The sequence below is a fragment of the Hypomesus nipponensis genome, chromosome 23 (assembly GCF_054491055.1).
Source record: "Hypomesus nipponensis isolate SF chromosome 23, ASM5449105v1, whole genome shotgun sequence".
NCBI classification, from domain to species: Eukaryota; Metazoa; Chordata; class Actinopteri; order Osmeriformes; family Osmeridae; genus Hypomesus; species Hypomesus nipponensis.
Genome location: NC_140383.1, coordinates 11,321,463 through 11,339,668, shown reverse-complemented (window position 1 = coordinate 11,339,668; position 18,206 = coordinate 11,321,463). Strand labels below are relative to the sequence as shown.

Genomic DNA, 18,206 nt, shown 5'->3' with positions numbered 1-18,206 from the left:
CTGTGCTCGATGTGCGTCTTTTGCGGATGTGCTCTGGAATTCTGTTAACCAATCATGGGAGTGTTTGAATGTGTGAGTGGGAATGTGTTGGTGTATATAGTAAAAAAAAAATCCAGACTAGGAAAGCTCCTCACACTGTATATGTAACACTGATTTCCCAATGGTTCCACCAAGCGGGGATTATGAGGCACACAGGCACACACACACACAGACACACACACCACAGAAACCACAAACACACCCCCACACTTACACACACACACACACACCACACACTGGTCCAAATCAATTGAACTAACAGTACAGCCCTCTTTCTGATAAGCAGCACATAATGCACCAACTTTGTGGATTCATTCCTCACCTATGTAAATTGCCATGCTGACAAAAGACATGCACGCACATAAACTCACACAACGTGTGGTGGACTCTGCTGCACCCCTATCAGCACAAAGCCACTTGAGCCCGTGGGTAGAGTGGCTTTTATTAAACCCTGTGCTAATATGTAATATATTTACAAATGTGGGGACCTGAGTGTAGACAGGCCTCCGTTTCACATCAGAATATATTGAGAGCAACTACAGGTTTGGAAAAGGTAATTCTGTGTTGCATGCTTACAGAGACAAAACTCATTTTACCCTAAATCTGGGAGCACTGACTGATGTAGAAAAAGTGAATGGAATTGTCTCGCTGACTATTTGACTTGCAGTCTGAATCAATGAATGTCTAGAGTTTCTCCAGGCCAGCAAGTCAAGTTTTGATAGTATTTAATTTCTTATTTTGATCTCGTGCCATCATGCAAGTTAAACCTTGTTTTTTGTTGTCACCGTCAGTGACACTATAATATTCTAATATAGGAGGTACAGTATTAGGAAAGACATGACAGTGAGAGAGAGAGAGAGAGAGAGAGAGAGAGAGAGAGAGAGAGAGAGAGAGAGAGAGAGAGAGAGAGAGAGAGAGAGGGAGAGGGAGAGGGAGAGAGAGAGAGAGAGAGAGAGAGAGAGAGAGAGAGAGAGAGAGAGAGAGAGAGAGAAATAGAGGGAGAGAGAGAGAAAAAGAAAGAGAAAAGTGAAAGGTGAAGAAGAGAAAGACAGAGATAGAAGAACTGATCTTTCTTTGAAGGCCAGCATATCTTTATTTGTCTGGTTTACTATTATCTCAGACAGTTCTCTTAAACAGAACAGTTAAGAACTGGGATTGTTGAGTTGAACTGAGTGACAATGAATACCAATGAAGTTAAGTCATGTTTATAATGGCCCCATCATCAAACTCTGGTCACATCATCAAACTCGTGTCATCTAAATGTCCTTTACTTTCAGCAGAGCTGGACTTGTTTGCTCCATGGCTCAGGGATGTCTTTCTTGCACTGTTTGAGGATGAACTGCCAATGAATCATGTCAATATGCTGAATTAGTCATGTGGCCATGCCACAGAACAAATGATACATGCATAGATACTCTTTATTTTAATTTCCCTTCAGGATTGAGTCTGCTGTCTAAAGGTTAATTTGCCTGTTCATGGAGATTGTTCCATGTTCACCCTCACACGGGAAAATTAGGGAGTTGGGGGGTGTGCCTCACTGGAAATGTCAGTCACAGCTCACAAAGCTACTGTACACAGCAGGCTCTTAATCACAGCACACACACATATCCAATCAAACAGGCAATGCGAGTGGGGATTAAAGTCCCAAACTTGGCTTAAATGAACCTAACAAATCAGTAAAGGCAAAAGGGGTTCAATAAAGCCAGTTCTAATTTCCAAAATCAGAATATTCAGGCCAGGTTCAGGAAGTCAAGATAATTGGGTGTGCGCGCTATTCTTTCTTGAAAGGTTGAACATGGATTTTAAGCAATCCACCATGGCAAGAAGAAATGTTCAAGGCCATGTGACCTTTACCTGAAAGTATGTTCTCTTTAAGCCATGTCCCATGACAATTCCCTCATCCACCACCTCATCAATGAAGGGACACGCCATGACATGACCATTAATATCCTTTTTATAGACTTTCACTTGATTAACTACATTGATAAAGAGAAACATGCACCCACTAAACACAGTTATGGTGGCTTTTTGATAATATTAGTTTTTTTTAAAGTTTTTTTTTTACATTGTTTCAATATAGACTATTAACCAAAACATTAACCGTCACATTTTTTTAAATATATTTTTTTGTCTAAAAAACTTGAGGATAGAGGCATAGATTTCTATACTAAATTTCAGTTAAAATATTTTTTACTAATATACTGTCAATTATTTATGTATCTATGATCATTCTATTGGGGAATTTACATATTTTATGTTGCATAAGATTAAACATTTGATATCACATAGACTAGGCTACCATATAATTAAAATTAATGTAGGTCTGTATCTTGTCATTTATCATTGTATAATTAAATAAGTGTATTATTTATTTAAGTTGATTTTCTATAAACAAAAATGTTTGACTTGGTGGTTAATGAAATAAAATGTGGCAGCACACCAAAAAGTCTGTGGTAAATCATGGTTTTCCAGTCGGCTCACTGGGCAAACAACAACACAGGCTACGCCTGACAGATAGCCTGCCTGGAACCAATTTAAAGTAGTTTTGCAGCATAAGTTGCCATAGTAATTTAATTTGAACTATGTTGAACTTGATTTATGGAACCCAAATAACTGGAAATGAGTCAGACTAATTGACATAATCCTGGCTTGCTTATTTAGTGAACTTGCTTTATGGAAAAGGCCTCTAGTCTTCAAAATAAACTTGTTTGATTTGTTAGATTTTTTAACAAATTAAAAGTATATTCGAATAGTTTTGCGGCAATTTGACCCTGGTGGGGCGAAGGGAGTTTAAGGACCTCTGCTTCAGTATGACATTGTGTGGATTTCTTAGTCCAATGAGACGCTCTGCACTGAAGGCAAGGCAAAGATTAAGATGAGCCGGAGGAAGGGGCATATTTAGATATACTGGAATGGTCATATTCTAAAGGCCACCATTGCCTTAAGTATGTGTGCGTGTACTCGAGCATGTGTGTGTGTGTTTGTGTGCATTTATGTTTGTGTGACTCATCGAGTTGTTCCAGAGTTTAGAGATTAACTCAATTAAAGCATATGCCAGCTCTAACGAAGAATGTTACGTTTGTCTGTACATTTATTTGTTGTGCGTGTCTTTTGCATGTGCGCAACGACATGGAACTGCATGTGTGTGCTGTACAGTCAAACCCAGTGTCTGCCTATGATCTAAACTTTGATGTTTGAGCCTAAGTGTGTGCCTATCCTGCTGTGCTGTGTGCTAGGTACACGTTGCTACGCTGTTGAATGGCCTATGATGTTTACTTGCATTTTTCCATTCTGGCTTGTATCTTATTATCTGAGGGAGGTCCTGTCAGGTCTGCTCCTCCTGTGCCAGCACAGATTTACTGCTATTATGATTGTTGTTACAACAATGTCCTGCCCAGGTTTTTTCTGGCATGGTAGTGGAACAAGATGCTATCTATTGGTACATGATATGGTCTGGTTTCCATTTACGTAAGCTTTGGCAATTGACAAATATTTTCCATGTTTTGTGCTGTGTCTGTGTGTCTGTGAGTGTGTCTGCATATTTGTTACTTTGGGATTGCCGATGTGCATCAACATTTTTTTTTTTGTGACTGATCTTCTTTTCTCTGCCCCCTTCCTTTATTTATTTATAAAATGTACATTAAATGATTCTTCTATTGTTATGATGTGAACCCGTTCCTCTGCTACTGCTTCAAGCTGTAATGCTAATATATTTAAATAAAGTTTATCGTCTTTCAACTCCACCCCCTCTCATAATTGTTCTCTCTAATAAACCGGCCTTCAGACAAATATACTATATATTTTTATATATAGTTTGGTATTTTGATGTTGGGTTTCTTTTCCCTCCATTACCTTAAACTACTGTTTTTTTGTTGAGTGATTGCATCCATCAGCTTTATCGAGAGTTTTGCCAAAGCTTTCAGGTATGTCAGTGCACCACTAAGAGGACAATAGAGTAGAGCTTATAGCTGAAACCTGAGACTGTGAGATGGAAAGTGGACTGGAAACTTCCTCCTGTGTCCTGCTGAATGGGCACTTCTCATCAGGCTGGTTTTACTGGAATACATACAAGGTGCTGATGATGTTACACTCACATCAAAACAGTAAACCCATGTGACTCCAGTGTATTTTGAAAGGATTTGAGATACAATGAAAATGTACACTTGGGCATGGCTTAGTTTACTGTAAGTGCTGTATGAACGCTCAAATGGCTTTTTTATAATTCAAGCTGATAATGCACCTGAACAAGGATGTCACTGAGGTGCTGACCAAGCATGTTGCATCAATCCTGTCTGACACTGCTCCTTTCCAGACAGCTCAAAGACAATAATGGATTGGGAGCCCAAACTATAGAGGTTTCTGATCAGACCTAATCACTGGATTCCTGCTGTGATAGATGGCAGAGTGTTTCATGAAGATGGAACCCTCATACTGTCACTAGAAGTAAGGGGCCTTATTACAAGGTGTTTGTTGACTGCATTGATCTGCGCCATTGTGGATGTCAATACCATTGCTGTGGATGGTTAATAGCCTGGTGCTGCTGATGCGTTGATGGGATGATGCTAATGAGTAGTTATGTTGAAAGAACAGTGATATGCAGTTTATACAATTGTAGAGTACAACATCCACCAATGGACACACAATACCTGAGGTTTGGTTGAAATACTTCATTGAGCTAAACAAAAAATGTAAACTGGATAATCCAACTCAAAAACGAATTCAGAGGACCCTTAGCCAATACTAATACAAACGCATTATCATAAGTCAAAAACTCTTCTGGTATTTTCTTGCCATCTGACCACACAAAAGTCATACCTTTTGTTTCAGTATAATATAATGACCAACCAAAGTTCAAATCTTCAATTAAAATTTTTTTAAAAACGAAGTTAAAATTCTGTTACTGTAACCAAACGTAATTTTTTGGGGTAAACACATACTTCTCTCAGACATTCATTTGAATTTTCCTGTCCAGGCTGACAAAGAAAACATTGGGTCCCAAAAAAATTTGAAGGACAACGCTTTGCAAATTGATTTTTGAGTTGCACCAACTGCTGGAAGAATGAAATTGATCTAACGCAATGTTTTAAGTGCGGTGAATTATCTTTTCATAGAGTCCCTGATCCTCCCAACTCCTCAACCATTAGCTAATCAACTGTGTGCACATCAAAGCTAAATGACCTTGGGTGGTCTGGCTCTTTCTTCTCTCTCCTTATCTGTCTCTTCATCACTTGTCTCTATCTCTCTCTCTCTCTCTCTCTCTCTCTCTCTCTCTCTCTCTCTCTCTATCTCTCTCTCTTTCTCTCATTGTGTGCCTGTGGGTTTGAGTGTGTGTCAGTAATCATCCCTACTACCGTGGAGGGCAAAATTGACCTCAACAGCTCCTTTAGACCATTACACCATCTTGAAACCCCCACCCCTTTAATGATGGAGAGGAGAAAACAAAACAAAGCAGATGTGAGGAGAAAGGAGAACATGAGATGAGAGAGGAATTGTGAGAAGCAAGGAGAGGAAGGTCGATGTGAGTAGGAGAGGAGACGTGAGGAGGAGAGAAAAGTAGAAGAGAGAAGAGATGTGACGAAAGAAGCGGAATGGAGAGGGGTGAGGAGAGATGAAAGGAGAAGAGGGAGGGAGGAGAAAAGAAAGTAATCAAACAAACAAACAGAGGAGAGTATGTAAAGGGCCATTGGACTCATTATCCTCTTAAGTCAGAGTAGTAAGGAAGAAGGATCACTGGAGTCTGAAACATCCCCAAGTAATGATGGAAACAACATGACCCATAACCCCTATCAGATGCCTCTCACTGGCTGATGGTAGCACACATTTATAGCAACCTACTATGATGGCCCAAATCATACACATGCATACACGTTTCCCCAAACCTATATTGCCCGTTCACTCTCCCTCTCCCTTTTTCTTTCTTTTTCCGCACACGCACAGGGACACAGTCATACATATATTTCAAGTCTGACCTCTATGATGAGTTATTTGACCGGCTGTTTTTCCGATAGGGAAGAAATAAAATAAATAAAAAAGCAATTTCAAATGCGGTTGATGGAAAGATCGGGTCAACTAGGTCAAGTAGAATTCTTCCCTATCCACAAAGAATTTCAGAATCGGAAACAGATTCAGAATGATCAGAATCAGTTCATTAATCAATTAAGTTCACACAAACAAGGAATTTACTGAGGCAAACAAGGAATTTGAAGCTCATTCCATTTACAGATGGTCTTCTATGAGAGGCACATCCATCAATGGCCTGCTGCCATCAGGGTAATGGAGGACAAATGTCTGCTACGCCCGCCTAACTGCCACTATATCTACAAACTGTTATGCCTAACCGTAGCTTTGCTTAGCCACAGCTATGTCTAAAATCTGCTACAGTACTGCTCTCTTGGTATTTAGGGTTAAACAATGATTTTCCCAAGCAGAACACTTCTTCGTTTAACAGCCCTGAGATGTCCACTGGTGTGAAAGTGTTAGATATTGTACACACACAATCATGTTTTTTTTCATAAAAATATTCTTTTAATGATTCAATGCAATTCTGCATGAATCTAAATGGATAATGAATGCATTCATGGTTTGTGGTGTCATTGTGAGAAATAAGTATCTAATCATAAGTATCACATACAGTATCCAATGTATCGGGTGAACTGCAGGTCAACAGTGAATACCAGACAAAGGAGGAAGGATGCCTGAATCCCATCCCTGCGTTACTGGCTGGTCAGTAATGATTGCTTCCTCCTAGGACTGTCTATGGGTCTCCAGACACCACAGTGCCAGGCTTGGCTGCATTTTCAGAGATGTTGAATCAGCCAATTAGATACTGGCCTTTGAAGAGGTCTGTCCTTAAACCACTGATCAGTTAACAACAATTAAAGATAATCATTACTTTATTACTTCTATACTGTTTGAAATGTTCTGAATATAATAAACAGTGTTTGATCTGTACCTTGCAATATTCAGCTCATGAGCACATAACCCTTGGTTATATCCAGGAGAGAAATATTTATTAATTATGTTCCTTGTATCATTGATAAACTGTCATTATGCTGTTTTCTTATGCCTGCATAGCCATACTGTTAGGTCTTTGTAAGGTGACTAGGAAAGGCCTGTGTCGCTGATGTAAGTCAGAGGTCACAATATTTCCAAAGTACTGCCATGCAACTTTGAATGAGGAAAATAGAAGGAATGACAAGGCCATTTCTAGGAACCCTATCTTAAGACCTAAACAAAAGCTATCTGGCATACAGTGTCCTTTTTCAGTGCCTTTATCATATTGTATCCTTCCATATTGTGATACTCTTAAACTCCCTTTATTTCCTGTATTCATTGAGTTTACCAGACACCTGCACCACACATTTGTGTAATAAATACATAGACTTTGTCTTGAATTAGTCTTGAACTCATCTTAACTATTCCTTTCATTGACTTGGAACTTTCAGTATCTAATACGTCTTCACATTTTGTCACATATCTGTCTTGAAATATTTTGTCCTCCATCTCACTGTCATCTAACACTAAATATGACAATGAACAAAATTAGATGAATAAATGAATACAATTAGAGTATGCTAACCACATACCTCTACCTTCAATTGACTGCCATTGGATTGACTATTGTTTTGATATAGACTTCATGGCCAGGGGATATGTAGCTCATCTGGATTACTGTAACCGTCTGTTATTTAGAGAAGCAGCAATAGTGAAGAGGTTAAAAGGACTGGACGGGGTGGAAAAGGATCACTGATGGATAAATGCGTCAACGACTCTTCTAAAAAATACATGCTGTCCATATGCTGTCACCCCAAAATACAGCTCTGTTTGGTGAGTCATTTTCAAGCATCAGAAACTATTAGGCTGATCTGAAGCAGGATACTTATCAGTCCGAGTATGGAGACAACTGGCTAACACACCTGGAGTACCATGTCACATTAAGTCCTCGACTCTGTGGAATGTGTGTGCATTTGTGTGTTTACTGTGTTCAAATGCATTACGTGAGATAGGAAGAACCATGAACAATCACTCACTCACGACCACTCTCTTTAATTCTCTTTTTCCATCCACTGCTTCGGCTGTCTACCTCTTCTCCTCTCCCAGAAAACCATGTCCTGGCAGTGTCATGCTGGAGAGTAGAGATAGGCTTTTCTACAATCGTCTTGTTAACCCCAAACCACGTTTCATCCTCTCTGGTGTGTGTGTGTCCATATATGTGTGTTTACTTTTGTGTTATACATTTCCCCTCGATGATGTGGAAATGAACAGCAGTGATGATCATGTACTAAGCAACACCCAAGACTCCAGAAGTTGTGGAAGTATGGGATGTCAGTATGTGTGGCATATAGTTAGCATTGCAATGCCACATGTATAGGACATTTCAATAACATATTAGCCTTATTATCACATTGCCAAACCAAAATGACCAGACCAACCACTTGCTGTTAATCACAGACAACTGCCCACACATCAACAACACACACAAACACACGTGGTCTGGATATTCTTGTGGAAACTCGCAATTCAGTCCCATTCAAAATTCAGTTATCCCTGGCCCTAAACTTAACACTAATCTAATCTAACACCAAAAGCCCAACCTGAACCGTCATCCTAACCCTAACTCCTTACACCAACCCTTAATGTAATTCCACTCGTAACACTTATTTTAACACTAACCCTTAACCCTCTGAGAAATAGACAGCGTGTGATGTTCTCTTGAAATACTGAAACAGCAGAATGTTTTATTAGATAGTTCCAACTGCTTCATGAATTCCAACCTCACATCCCTGGCTCTGTACATTCATGTTGTCTCTGTCTGAGTAAACATTGTGTTTCCGAATAACTACCTTCTGTGGGGAATGGTAAACTGGTGTTCCGTCTGTCTGTTTGTCTTTCTGTCTCTTTGTCTGCTCATCTTCCACTTTGGCTTGTCAATCTACTGTATGAGACTGAGATTGAGAGTGTGTGTGTGTGTGTCGGTTCTGCTCCTTCCCAGTGAGTGTGTTGTGCAGAGCGGGATGGTAAGAAGGTCTTGCCTTTCTACTTTGGTTAGTTGTGACGGTCCCACCACCTTCCAGAGATGTGTGTAGCTCCACCAGTGTAGGTCCCAATGCAGCAGAGTGGAACATGGGGTGGCAAGCTGACACGGCCGCAGAACTTCACTGACAGGCATTAGCACAGTACCAGCCTAAGTTCCATGTAAAACTCCTGAAAATGTGCTGTTCGAGTTAGTAGAGTCTGACTTGGGCTCTGGGTGTTCTATATGTTGAGCATTTTTGTGACGTTATTCAATTCAGATTAATTCTTTCTAAATACAGGAGATAAAGAAAAATGATCATAAAATGTTTTTGTGGTTATTGAAATTAATGTTTGTTTCCAGTGAGTGTAATTTCTAGCATTTTTCTTGTCATCTTCTGTAAGAGTAGCAAGCTTGCTACCTACTGTAACAGCCAGAATGACTAATTTACTGAAAATGTTGTGGATTTTTTATTGAAGAATCCCTTTCAGTTTCTGTGCAACTGAACACAGAAAAAGTGGGAATCAAGTGCAAAGATGCCCGGGGGTACTGTGACCGTAAGACTCATCCCTGCACCAATAGTTCAGGTAAACAGCATCATGAAATGAGGGAGCCTAAATGCAGACAATATTCAAGCTTCTGAAGAAAAACAATTATTGACCAAATTTGCTTATCTGATCAATTTTCTTTCTATTTGAGGGTGTTGTTGTGTAACAGTTGTTCATTCGCATCTTTTGTAGATGTGTCTTTCCCTCTCGTTCACCAGGCTCCTTTGTGTTGTAATATGATACATTTACAGTGCACATGCATATGAACATGTCATAGGACAAATGGGACAGGTGCTGGTATTTTGATCTGCATATAGGTCATGGTCATTTTTCTGAACCACACAATAGTTCTGAACCACAGTGGTTCTACACTGTTGCAGCTTAGTCAACTACCAGGATAACTTCCTTGCCATGTTTAGCCATGAAGAATCGTTTAGTTTTAACATTTCATGATTGGAAGCCATGTGTATGCTAGAGAACATGCTCTGCAACTGAAATCCAATCACCTCTATTCAACTCAAATATGAGTCCAGTGAGGTTGAGTATTGGTACACATACTGTGCACATTACATACAGTAAATGTGGTCTGACACTGTACACAATGTTCAGGGACCCATTTCTGACTATGAGCACGAAATACTGAATTACAAGTAAAAAAACAATAGACAAATTGTATTTGGCAAATGGAACCCAGGGTTTAAGTCATCAGTGTCACTGAGCATATACAGTACAGGCAAGGTATAATTTGTATTATAACAGACTGCTCGGTTAGAGTTGCAGCCTTATCTCCACGGCAGCAGCAGGCTGAGGGTGAGGACAGAGGAGGAGGTTAAGTGAATCACTGCATTGCAGACGACCCCTTCTACAATAGAACCACCCAGAGGCTCAGAGTTCAAGAGTTTGCGGAAACATTCTCAAGTGGTTCCTGAAACTGAAATGTCACATTGCGTCTGTTAGAGGACAATGCTGTCCTTGCTGCCACTTTGTGCTCCTCGTCCTGATGGGGGCCCAGATCAGTCCGACGTTGGTCTACATGGATGGCACTCTTACACACACTCTTTGAAGAAGAGTATTCGGTTGTACTTGTGGGACTAGATCCCTTTGAACCAAGTCTGTTAGGAACAGTTTTTGGTTTCTGGCTAGACCTTTTATCCATAATATCATGGGCGTTGCCGCAATGTAACTTGGAGGGGTCACTTCCCCCCCACTTAAAAAAAAAGTAGCTTGGACCCCCCCCCCCCCCCCCCCACACACACACACACACACTTTTGCGATCAAAATATTAGTGCATGACTGGTCTACTAGTCCAGCGATCTTTCCATTGCTTCACAATCAAATCCGTTCCACTTTATCAGTAGGGAAAATGTGCGGAGAATACCCAGCAATAGAATTCCACTCCACGTTTTCTAGACAAACGACATCACACAGGCAGATTCAACTCCCATACTCTTTGATCGACGCATCACGCTTGCAGCTAGCACTTTAGACAAGACTGTTCCACAGTCGAGATGGACTTAAGAAGGTTTTTTTCGAGGAAAGTAAGTCAGAGTTGCCCAAGTTTTCCCTTCAGTGGCAAAAGCACTCTTATGAGACATTCTCTGACTATAATAGCATTAGTTAGCGTTAAATAACAAAGATCCTTCTGCAAACATTAGGATTATAGCAAGCTAGATAAGCAAGCTTTTTACCTACATCTAGCACGAGGCAACAGCATACTTTATTTACCCATTACAAGTGGAACAGTATTTGTTGATTTCTTAATCTGGGTCTGAAATATGTTGTGCTTTTGGCCGTGTTCAGACCTAGGCGTCTGTTTCAGGCAGAAAGAGATGACAAGGATGTTTTTTCCAAGTAGCTACAAAATAAATTGCTGGTGTGTTTTTTATTGCCATAACAACCGTGTGCTAATCTGGAGTTAACCTTAGCTAACATGCAAGTTTTTCTAATGACTGGGAAAAAAGAAGAAAGAAAAATCCTTTGTTTCAGAATTGTCTTCCAAATTAAACAAGGTTGCTCAACTTGTAATTTTGGCAATTCGTAGCATTTCATTACTAGCCTTCAAATTAGTCTGTAACATGAAGGCAAAACTGATTCAACCATTAAAACCATATATCCTCTGAAAGCTTATACCCTCAGGATGTTATCTAATGAGACAAGAGACACGTCCTTCTCTCCATATTAGTATGCTGCCTATGCATAATAAATTCGGTATTGGTAAATGGAGTATATGGCTGATACTTTTTTGGGCTGTGCCATTTAGGGAAACTGATTCAACCACCTAACCCATGTATTTTCAGAAAGCTTAAATCCTAAGGATGTGATCTGTGGAAAAGACTACAGGTTTGAACACACATTTGACCATTTCTGAACTGTCATGCTTTAGGGAGATGCAGTTTTTTTTATGCAGCCTACATAATTATTAGGCTTCTAAACCTATTTACAAATTGTGAATTTAATACGCTGATAACATGATTTACATCTCAGAAATCTTCATATGAACAATCTACATTAAGCTTATGTCAATTGTCAATATGAAAGAATGCTCAATGCATCTCCATGTCTCCTGATATAGCCTAGGTGGTTGAGAGTGAGTCAGAGGCAGGGGCAGCATGCAGGGGCAGTGGAGACAGCTCTGTTGCTGAGGTGAGTGCTGAAAGGTGACAGGTAGTTGAAGATGTCCCATTGCTTATTGGGAAGTTTAGTTATCAAAATATTTAAATGTCCATCCCCTCACTACATATATAACAACTATGGTAGTAATAGTTGTGGTAAATGCACCAGAATGCGGGAAATTGCATCTACATCTTTAAAAATATTCTGGGGGAGAAACCGCCAGACCCCCCCGCAAAATGTTTGTCCCCCACTTTCAGAATGTTGCTGACGGCCATGCGTAATGTACTGTAGTTTAAGTTAGAAGCTTTGTGTTGATACCCCAAGATCTCATCAGGCCCACTGGACCTACACTCTGACAGGCCTCTTTTACAATTTTTTGTTGTATAAGACTCAATTAGTAGTATAAGAAGCATTTATTGAGAATACACATAAACAATATTATTGGTCATGGCGTATATGGTTCTACTTCCACTGTTTCTACATTATGGCAGAGAGCTTGATACACATTCCTCTGTAGGTGAAGTGTACATAGAACCAAGGACGGAGGCTGGGGTGGAGGAGGCAACAGGAGAAACTCGCTGAATCCAGTGTTGCGCTGAGCAGTGTTGGAGTGTGGGTAGGTACCTGATCTTAAGTAGACCGCCCTCGCTGTAAGTAGAAGTGTCAATGATGGTTCTGAGTGACATTGCATGAGTTTCCAAGTCTGCTGCATGAACCAGCTCCACTTGATTAAATGTGTTTTGTCATTTATTGAAAGCTGTGTAAAGTTGTTGCTGGTGAGTGAATTTGAGTCTGGCTAAAAACGACAATGTCACCTTCCTTCGACATGCTAGCCAAAAATATTCACCTGCTAAGAATGCTTGTAAGTAGTTTTTTGAGACCATTATACTGTACGTTGCAGTCTGTGGGACATCATTCATATGAAAAACCATTCCTCCTTATTCCTCCCTAACCATTCCTCAAAGTGATGGATTATGAAAGCCTGTCAACAGAGTAGCTAAATAATCTGCTATGGATTACTGAGCATCAACAAAAGTGGAAACCAATTGTGCCTGTGTGGTTTTGATGAGCTGAATGATGTGCTGCAGTAGACCTATAAAGCACAATCTGCAGCCATTGTGGATGGAAATTCAGCTACAAATTCATGTACAACCACACTATTTGTATCTAGATTATGATTGGATCACGAAACATGCTGAAACTCTCTCCATCCCCGTCAACTCATTTTGAGCGTGTATAATGACATTCCTCCTGAACGTAGTGTTATTGTACTGTGACAAACACAAAGCAGGTGAACCCAAAAGGCTTTGGCTAGCACCACAAACTGGAATTATTCAGATATATCATTACCTGACGGAAATTACGTTCACTGCAGTTCCATTAATATTTCCCCACTGCTCACAAAAACCAACAGAAACCCTGCCGATGACTAAGAGAGAGACTATTACTATTACTGATGTGAGGAAGAGCAGGCTATGCAACTAATGATTGTACCAGATTGTAAGCTTTCGAACGATTTATCTTAATCTGAAAACAAATGAAGAGTGTTGGTACTATACCAACTAGCAGAGAAAACCCACTTGAACCTACTTCTCACAGGCAAGTCATGGGTGGGATCAATGGCTGATGTTCTGGCTCCGGATTATCTGGATCGAGGCAAAGGTTTATTTGTATTGACTAGCCATTCATCAATTAAATCCTTGTTCTTGATGCAGCGTCATTGAAGTGCTGAGGCTACTTGATCACACCTCCCAATTAAATTGAGTAAAAGTCTATTACCTTTACGTCATAAATATCTGTCTCTGTTAATCTGTTCCTCTTTTTTCCCTCCTTGTCTTTCTTTCTTGTTCTTTCTTTCTTGTCTCTCTTTCTCTCCATGCAAGCCCTATGCATTGGCCAGCCTAACTCTCATTTCTCTCACACGGCTGTGTCTTTGCTCTTCATTCATTTGTAGACAACGTTGACTGCTGTCAGCCAAGTCTACGAAACATGATAAAATAAAAAATGGTTCCCTCATTGTGTGAAGATAAGTGTCATCTCCAAAGATCATTTGTATTCATCACATTTAACAGCATTTTTAATTCTCCGTCATGACTGACTCCCCGCTCCATGAATCATCCATCCCCTCCACCACTCTGACTCACTCAGAGTGACAGACGTGACATTTCGCTACAATCCTCTTGTTGTAGAAGCAGAAGCTCTCATCCCCGGGCTTGCTTGAAGGGGGTGGGGAAAGTCTCTCCGACACACCTGCCAACCGGACAGACAGGTGACCTTTCCTGTTGTGTTGCCATGCCGACAGGTGTCTACTTGGGGACAGAGCGGGGGTCAGATGCAATGCTGAAGGGGTCACAACATGTCATTGGCCAGAGAGGTCATTTGATGGAGAGGCTGATTATATAGCAAATCGATGGAACTGTTGCTGACCAATCACTGGTAAGGCTATCAGTCATGTTACACTGCAGCTATGGCTGAGCAATTAGACTCAAACTCAAATGTTCTCAGTCAAAACAGAGACTAGCCAGTGTCTTATTTTAATTATGTACTTTTGAACCTTTGTTAATGTCAGCAATGGCAACAGTACCACCATGGAAACATTGTAACATGCTCAAATAAATCGAAATCTTTAGCTCTGAAATTGTTACTTGCTTTGCAACTAAAATCAGAACTGCATGCATAAGATTTGATAATATGATGATATGATAATTTTGTATCAATGTATTGCGGTGGTACCTAATCTAGAATATGAGTGATGTAAGTTCTATCCCGGACAGATAAAGGAATTACCCAACGGGTTGTGTTCCTCTCCCGTCAAAATGGTGTTGTAGGTGATCTGAGTGTATGTGTTAGCTGGGTAAACTGAAGCAAAGCCCAGCTCAGTGCTCTAACCCTGGAATGTTTGAAGTGAGTGTTCACATGTGCCTCTGACAATTGACTCATTACTCCAATATCCTACTACAAATCATTTCCTGCAGGAAACATTTCCCCAGAAAACACAAACACACGCACGCACATTCATCTTTAATTACTCTGATCACCTGGGTCTCCTGCTCTGATGACGTATGAGGGAAAAACGGAGCAAGAAGGAAGAGATGGAAGGACAGACTGAGAGAGAAAAGGTAGCATAGGGGTTGGAGGGAAAGAAGGGAGAGAGAAGATAAGGGCGAGAAAGGCGACGACAGGAGAGGAGAGCCTTGGTTCTGTGCGACGTGGCTGTGTGATAGTGATGCAGCTGAATGGTCTTTGAGCTAACATGATGCCACTGGCCCGATTGTGCCTGCAGTGTATAAGCATTTCATCTGAACCGGTTAAAAACGTTTGTGACCACTGACACAATGAAGATTTTTCGTATTTCAATTGTGACAACGCACACACCGATCCACCTTTGCAAAAAGCAATGTTCACGGCCACGTGACGTGGTACGTTCTCTTTAAGCCACGTACCATATCTCACCCACCACCTCCTCATGTCATGATTGACATTAATATTATATAAGTTGAGGTCCTTTAGACCTTTACTTTGATTTCTGATTGATAAAAAAAAAAAAAACATACACCCACTAAATAAAGAGTTGACATTTTTGGACCTGTTGATTTTTTTCCCTTAAATGTAGACTAAAACCTAGGACAGAGACGATTTTTTGCAATCGTAATGTTTATATTATATTTATATAGCTATGATCATTCTATAGGGGAATTTGGACTGAGATATATTTTCATGTAAAAAAGTCAGCTCAATTTAGTTCAAGATCAGTTACTATGGCAACTCACTGTGAAACTATCCCGTCCTAGGTAGGCTAATGCTATTCTAGCCTGTCTTCTTATTGCATGTGAATGTGAGTGTGTGTGCCCAGGCAGGGTGCCGGATATAAAGACAGACAGACAGACAGACAGACAGACAGACAGACAGATACGTATACACATAGATGTATGGCTTGAAATGCTTAGACATCCCAGCATTGCTAAATGTTCCAGACTGTGTGTGAATCCAACCTCCAAATCCAACCAGAAGCAGTCGTGTCTGCAGGCCCGGAGCGGTGAACATATTGTGTTTACCAACCCAGCCTATGCCCGACAGAGACACCATAATCGCCCCGGAGGCCTGTCTGAGATCATGTCACAAGACCTGCCAGACACAGAGTCAGAGTGATTATACAGAACAGAGTACATAAGAATCATGCAGTTTTAAAACACATTTCATCTGAGGTTCGATAGTGTTACCAACCAGCCATGGAAACTAAACCCGTCTGCCTGACCTTGAGCCTTCTTTGGGCTTCAGGAACATCAGATAACATTGTGAGATAAAGCAGTTTAGACACTGACTGGATGGAACACTTTGAAATCTGTGATAATAGCTTTTTTTACATACTCCATGGGTTGGCTCCTGCAGCCTTGACATCTGTATCTGCCCACAACAGCTTAGCAGAACCTTTTCACCTTAATGTTCAGGGCTGTGGCAGGGACCAAAACCTCCCCCAACACTGGCAGCCATGAGGCGGTGTGTGTGTGTGCTGCGTAACAAAACTCTGAGAATTCCGAAAATTATCAATATCATAACTGCGCTGCCTGAAACAGGGTCAATCTAACCGTACCCCTACGGGTCCATTGTGTTGTTCTTTAATCTTCAAACATCATCCCCGCATAATGAATTTCAATCGCAACCCCTGGGTACACTTCAATTAAGACACAGTGGGACCCTGGGAGATTGGTTGGTAATAAATCTTGGAACATATCACAGACGGTCCTCGTTTATTGTGGGGTTTTTATTGGCACAATGTTCCAGTTGATTCTGTGGTTAGTTAAGCGGATTCATAACATTCATTTTCTACAATTTCAGTCAAACATATGAGTAAAGATGAAGAGAGTGAGACCTCTTCCAGTCCTGTCTCTAATCTATGTCCAATAGTTTGGAATATCCAGAGCTTTTTGAGCTTGTCGGGAGATTGCTGCACAAAAAAATATGAAATAACCGAATACATTGAAAACTCCCATACTCTGGTCTATTGTACAAATTAGCTGCGTGAATGCGTGTGTGTCAACCTACACACAAACACACACACACACACTCATACACATGTTATAACAATTTACTGGAACACACTGTCAAAAGCACCAGGGACGTGCACAGGCTATGGCTAAGGTTGCCCGGGCAACTGCCCGTTTGCCCTCCTTTGCCCTTTGTCAAAGTGCCCCTCCGAGGAAAATAAATAATAGTGAATTTAAACAGCTGCAGAATTTCATGTAGACCTAGATTCTAAAAATTGCCACCCAAAACATTTCATAAAGTACCCTTATTCACTTCTAATCAATAAGCCTATGGGCAACGAGAGTGGAAGTCACAAGGGGGGGGGGGGGTATGCCCCCTACTCTGTTTACTCTGCGGTACTGCACGCAACTGCCACCTGAGCCTGCATTTTCTTGCACTTAAGAGACGGTCACAGTTGTTTTATCTGTGTCGATAAAAACTGCTTTGACGTTGTCACAAAAAGGTCAGTTTTAAGTTGTAAAAATGTATAACAAACCAACAATCATCACTCATTTATGAAAACAATCTTCATAAATCCAGGCTCAGTTTGCCACGTTTAGCCTAAATAATCAGACGGCTAGCTTGCCTACCAGACAAAAATTTTGGGTAGGAAAACAAAGCTACATCAGCTATGTCTGCAGATGGTTAGTTTATAACATTTGGTTTTAACAAGAAGAATAAATGATGGAAGTAATGCTTTACAAGAATCATAATCATTAGTAGGCAGGCTATTTTTTTTTCTTTTTTGGGGGGGGGGGGGGGGTGCCCTTTTCTCAGGCCAGAGCAACTGCCCTTAAAAATTCCTGTGCACGTCCCTTAAACACACATAGAGCTATTCAAATGACACTCTACCACTTCTAGAAATGTTTTTACTCCACCTGCTCCTCTATTTTCTAAGGGGGTGGATGCATCAGTGGAAGGCTAGCATCTCCAATCGGCCACTGTTTACTGTATTTAAGCAGTTAGTG

The 18,206-nt window shown here is 40.6% G+C and overlaps 1 long non-coding RNA gene across 1 annotated transcript; it reads left to right on the top strand.

Annotated features, from left to right (window-relative positions):
* Positions 1-11,846: 11,846 nt before the first annotated feature.
* LOC146234216 (uncharacterized) lies at positions 11,847-13,828 on the top strand. Its single transcript, XR_014741770.1, has 3 exons — positions 11,847-11,940; positions 12,173-12,243; positions 12,731-13,828. It is a non-coding gene; the product is annotated as an uncharacterized LOC146234216 (long non-coding RNA).
* The last annotated feature ends 4,378 nt before the right edge of the window (positions 13,829-18,206 follow it).